The sequence below is a fragment of the Anolis carolinensis genome, chromosome 1 (genome assembly GCF_035594765.1).
Source record: "Anolis carolinensis isolate JA03-04 chromosome 1, rAnoCar3.1.pri, whole genome shotgun sequence".
In the NCBI taxonomy this organism is placed as follows: domain Eukaryota; kingdom Metazoa; phylum Chordata; class Lepidosauria; order Squamata; family Dactyloidae; genus Anolis; species Anolis carolinensis.
Window position 1 is genome coordinate 343,214,179 of NC_085841.1, and position 6,000 is coordinate 343,220,178.

The window sequence follows — 6,000 nt, forward strand, 5'->3', positions numbered from 1 at the left end:
TGAACTGTAAACTACTGCCGACACAGGAGATACACAATGTATGCATGCCTTAGGGCAGGGGTCCCCAAACTTTTTAAACAGGGGGCCAGTTCATGATCCTTCGGACCGTTGGAGGGCCGGGCTATAGTTGACCACTGAGCAATAACAACAACAACAACAACAACAACAAAAGAGGGTTGGAAGAGACCCTTTGGGCCATTGAGTCCAATCCCCTTCTGCTTTTGTGCACTGAAAGCACAAGAAAAGCACCCCTGACAGATGGCCACCCAGCCTCAATGTTAATAATAATAATAAAAAAAGAGGGTTGGAAGAGACCACTTGGGTCATTTAGTCCAACCCCCTTCTGCCTTTGTGCACCAAAAGCACAAGCAAAGCACCCCTGACAGATGGCCTCCCAGCCTCAATGTTAATAATAATAATAATGATGATGATGATGATTGGAAGAGAAGAAGAGACCCCTTGGGTCATTTAGCCCAACCCCCTTCTGCCCTTGTGCCTTTGATGGGCCGCATCCGGCCCCCGGGCCTTAGTTTTGGGACCCCTGCCTTAGGGAAACAGAATACGTGTTTAAGAATATATTTGTGCCTACACACACATTTTAACATCTAATAACTATGGTGACAATTTGAAGATTACATAAATACATTAATATTGAAGAATAAATATTATAATAATGATTTAATCAGAGTTACAAGCTACTTCTTAAATTACAATGTGTTCAAATTGCCATCTCAGCGCAGCAATGTAGTGCTTGCATTGTTGGAAGCAGAGTTGCAAATCTCACTTAAAGCTTGTAACTCTGCAACAGCTTCCTGCTACTGGGAACTGTAATTATGGGAAGGTGGCACACACATTTGCACATACATATATGCATACTACAAACACACACAGTAGACTTTCAGGTAACCGGCCCCATGAGGATTGCTGCCCAATAAATGTAGTTTCTGGTTGCTTGAAAGTTACTATTAAAATAGACCCAATACTATATTCCATACTGCACTATACCATAAGCTCTGTATTGATGTGATATTAATACTAAAATTAAAAGCAAATAAAGAAGAACTTGTAACCATTTCACTGTATTATAAACACGAACACATATTGTATATGTATATACTGGCAGTCTCCGAGTTACAAACATCTGACTTGCAAATGACTCCGAGCAAAGAATAGGGTGGGACAACAGGAAGTTGGAGAAATCTACCTTTAGGAAGGGACATTCACTCCTGAAATAATAGTCATGGGCAAAAGGTGTTTCCAGTGAATCTTTCTCGCCAATCCTTGTTTCCACAACAAGCTAAATTTTTCAAAATCAAATTATCACAGGGTGAGGTGAAATCTTCTGAACAGGAGTACAGACAACAAAACAAACCTACAAAACAAAGCTAACAGTTCTCTATGCTAGCCAAAGCATGCATGTGTGTGTGTAAATATGCGTGTGTGCGCATGTGTATGGAGTCACACTTAAAAATGTACCTGTTCCAACTTACAAATAAACCTACAGAACATTTCTTGTTTGTAACTCTGGGTTACATGGCTATGTGGAAGGCCCCCAGATTATCAAGGCAGAAAATCCCACAATATCTGCTTTGAACTGGTTTGTGTGAATCCACACTGCCATATATTCCAGTTCAAAGCAGAAAATATGGGATTTTATTTAGTTGTATGGAAGGGGCCCAAACTGACCAAAATATTTGAAAGCCAAGCCCTATGACGAATAGCTGAGGGCCCTTCTATACAGTCATATAACCCAGAATATCAAGGCAGAAATCCCACAATATCTGCTATGAACAGTTATCTGAGTCCAGCCTACCATATATCCCAGCTCAAAACAGATAAATAAACAGAGTTTATTCAGCTGTGTGGTAGGGGCCTTGGAGAAGAGAAGGCCGAGATGGGACATGATAGACACTGTTTAAACATTTGAAAGGGTGTCACATTGAGGAGAAGGCAAACTGGTTTGCTGCCACTTTTGTTGTTAAGAGAGCAATAATAATAATAATAATAATAATAATAATAATAATAATAATACTTTGTATCCCACCCCCTCTCCCAAAGGGACTTGGGGCAGTTTACAGCAATAGATTCAAGCTGCAGGAAAAGAGATTCCGTTTAAACATTAGGAAAAACTTCTGGATGGTAAGACCTGCTGTTCAATAGTGGCACAGGTTATCTGGCATAGAGATTGTTGCACTACAACCCTGAAATACCTTTCTACCACAAACCACACTCTGTCCAGATAATCCAGTAAGTAAAAGTTTATTTAAAGAAGAAGTATATAAAAAATAAGAAAATGTAAATGAGAGAATCGAAGTTCAAAAGGTTATTTCCAAGATAGCCAAGAGTCCAAAATCCTTTCAAAAACAGTCTCCAGAGTCAATCCACAAAAATATCCATAAACAAGATAGTCTGAATCCAAGGCAGGCAACCTATGCCACACATAAAACTATAAGTAAGAACAAACTTAGAAGCTTGAATACATGAATTCCAAGAACATAAGATCCAAAAACCGAGAGCTGTTCATCTGAATACAATGTTGCTCTCACAAAGGATTGTACCAGCAAGAACCACTTTAAAAGGCCCCAATCCCTCCCATAACATCATTTCTCACACACCTGCTTTTTCTCTCATCTCTAATCCTCTGGGAAAAGCGAATCTGTCTTTGTTGCATGGTCTGTCTCCTCTATTCCAATTGATCTAGATAAACATTGATATCTCATACCAACCTGACCACTCCTTAAGATTGTCAGGGGAGGCCCTGCTCTCGCTTCCACCACTGTCTCAAATGCGGTTGGTGGCGATGAGGGAGAGGCCTTCGTGATGGCCGCTCCGAGCCTGTGGAATATCCTCCCCAAAGAAATCAAAACAGCTCCTTCCCTTCCTTCCTTCAAGAACCAGTTAAAAACTTTCCTGTTTAAACAGGCCTTCAATGAAGAAATTTTGTCTGAAGTGCCAGAAAATGCCACATTATAGAGTACAATATAACTTGACATGATGCCACATAAATGTATATTGTTTTAAAATTTTAAGATGTTTTTATGTTTATTTAGTGTCTTATTGGTCTGGATACATGTATTTGGATTGCTGTTTGCATGACATTAATATATTGTAAGCCACTTTGGATTACAACTGTTCCCACCCTAAATATCTCAGTGTCACCTTAGATTGAACACTAACATTTAGGAAACACTGTGTGAACACCAAGCACAAAGTAGCTGTACGCAATGACATCCTGCAGAAACTTACTAATAGTGCATGGGGTGGAAACCCAAAGTTAATAAGAACATCAGCCCTGGCCTTGTCTTACTCAACTGTTGAGTATGGCATAAATCAGCTCATGCAAAGCAGGTGAATATAGCACTGAATGAAACATGTAGAATAATCACAGGATGTCTTAAACCTACACCTGTTGATAGATTCTATAAGCTAGCTGGCATTGCCCCCCCCCCCTTGATGTGTGATGGGAAGATGCTGCCAATTGCGAGAGAAATAAAGTTGAACACTGTCAAAGCCACCCACTGTATGGCTATCAGCCTCCTCCCAGTAGACTTAAATCAAGGAAATGTTTCATGAGAACCACCATCCCTCTAAATGTTCCTCCAGCAACAGCAAGAATATTCCTGTGAGAAGCAAAATCAGGCAATCCCAACTGGATGGCCCTCCACGAGGGTCTTCCTTCAGGGCAAACCAAGAATGGGTAACTTGTAAGTCCCTGAACAGATTCAAAAGTGGAGTTGGCAGATCAAAAGACAACCTGGCAAAATGGCACTACCTAGAAGAATCCTCCACTTTGTGCTCAGTATCTGTATGCTTGCCCACATTGCTCTGCCTCATGCACAGAGGAAGAACATTTTAAAGCTACAAACAATGCGGTCTCGCTGTTGCCCATTTTTAGTTTAAAACTATTTAGCTGATTGTGATTCCTTTTTATCAGTTTTTAAACTTATTTATTTATGCAATGCTTTTGACATGAAATAAATAGGTCACTTTGAGTCCTGTGAGGAAGAAAAGTAGGATATAAATAAAGATTATTATTATTTTATTATGACACAGCAAACAAGATATTATTATTATTATTATTATTAATCTCCTACATTTCTCTCTGCCTGCACTTCTGGCAGATTCTCATGAGAACTGATACTGTGTTCTCCAGTCTCATGGGAACTGCCAGGAAATTCCAAAACCACCCTCTCTAGGCCACTTCTATCTTCCTCTGGGCCCACTGAATCTGCCCCAGCATTCTCTTCCTCATCTTCTGAGCATTCAGAATCTGAGTACAACAGTCTACTTCTCTGGACGTTTGTAAACAGAGGCTGGATGGTCATCAGTCAGGGGTGTTTTGATTGTGTTTCTACGTGGCAGAATAGAGTTGGACTGGTCTCTTCCAACCCTATGATTCTAGATCAGTCAGACGCAAACTTTGGCCCTCCCGGTGTTTTGGATTTCAACAGCCATAGGCTGTTTAGGAATTATGGGAGTTGAAGTCCAAAACACCTGAGGGCCAAAGTTTGCTTGTTCCAGATTTTGCGGCCCAGTCACTGGAAGAAGCAAAGGCGGCGCAAGGAAGGCAAGGCCCAGACCGCGTTGCCTGGTTGAGAGAGCCGCGGGCCAGACAAAGGGCCCATCCTTCCCACTCGAGGAGGGAGGGAAGGCAGGCAAGAAAAGGGCCGTCGGCTCCCGCAGCAGGTGCTAGGCCTCACGCGGCTCCTCCTGAGGGCGGCTCATGCGTTTAGAGGCCGAGCGGCGGCGCCTCCTACCTGCCAGGTGGGTCCCGCTCCCGGCTACAGGCGTCGCCTCATTGTGCCGCCATTGCTGCTGCCGCTCCCGCTCCTCTTCCTCCGCCTCCCGCCGCCATTGCTTCTCCGCCTCCTCGGCTCAACTGTCAGGTTCCTCCATTCACCTGAGGCCGGCGCACACAAGCCTTTTCTCCGCCCGCGCAGGCGCAGCTCCGCCCTCGCCTCCCTCTCTCTCGCTTTTCTTAACGCCGTTGGCGCAAAAGCGCTCCGAGAATTCGAAGCCGCCGCCTGGTGCTCCAGTTCTCTTCTAACTAACTACTCGCCCTCACGTATTGCTTTTCTCCCTCCCCTCGGCGCAAGCGCATTGGCGTCGTCTCTGGTGTGGCTTTACGGAGCGGATGAAAGACCGCACGCGATTGGGAGGGAAACGCTGGGTGAGAGGTTAACACTAGAGACGCGGACCAATGGGATGGCGGGAGACGGCAAAGGCTTGGGGAGAACGCGGCCCGGAGGGGCGGGGCCGGAGGAGTGGGTTTCACGTGCCTCTTTCCGGGTTTTTTTCCCAGAAGGGGCTGAAGTTAAAGGTTGCTGCAGAAGTTTTTTTTTTTTTAAAAAAAGGACTTTCATATTTTAACATTAATTTTAATTACAGTATATATACTACAACTTATATATTATATTTATACTACATTTTATGATATTATACAATATATTATATAACTAGCTGTGCCCGGCCACGCGTTGCTGTGGCGAAGTCTGGTGGTCTGGGAAATAAAGTATTGAGGAATTGGTGGTCGTTAAGGTCAAGGGTAAAGGTTTTCCCCAGAGATTAAGTACAGTCATGTCTGACTCTGGGGGTTGGTGCTCATCTCCATTTCTAAGCCGAAGAGCCGTCGTTGTCCGTAGACTCCTCCAAGGTCATGTGGGATGACTGCATGGAGCGGCGTTACCTTCCCGCCGGAGCAGTACCTATTGATGCACTCACATTTGCATGTTTTTGAACTTCTGGGTTGGCAGAAGCTGGAGCTAACAGTGGGGGCTCTCTCCGCTCCCCCAATTCAAACCTGCGGCCTTTCAGTCCAGAAGTTCAGCAGCTCAGCGCTTTAACATGCTGTGCCATCAGGGGACATTATTTCCTAAAGGTTGTGAATATACAATATTTCTGATTGGTTTTTTTTGTTTGTTGGAGGCAAGTATGAATGCTGCAATTAGGAAAAATGATTAGGATGTAATGGCCTTGCAGCTTTAAAGCCTGGCTGTTTCC

The 6,000-nt window shown here is 43.7% G+C and overlaps 1 protein-coding gene across 1 annotated transcript in view; it reads right to left on the reverse strand.

The window, feature by feature from the left end:
* dicer1 (dicer 1, ribonuclease III) overlaps nt 1-5,082 on the reverse strand; it is a 68,629-nt gene extending 63,547 nt beyond the window's left edge. The window contains exon 1 of the mRNA XM_062968436.1: nt 4,758-5,082. The gene's annotated coding sequence lies outside the window, so the exon portion shown is untranslated. The remainder of the gene's footprint in view (nt 1-4,757) is intronic.
* Nucleotides 5,083-6,000: the final 918 nt, after the last annotated feature.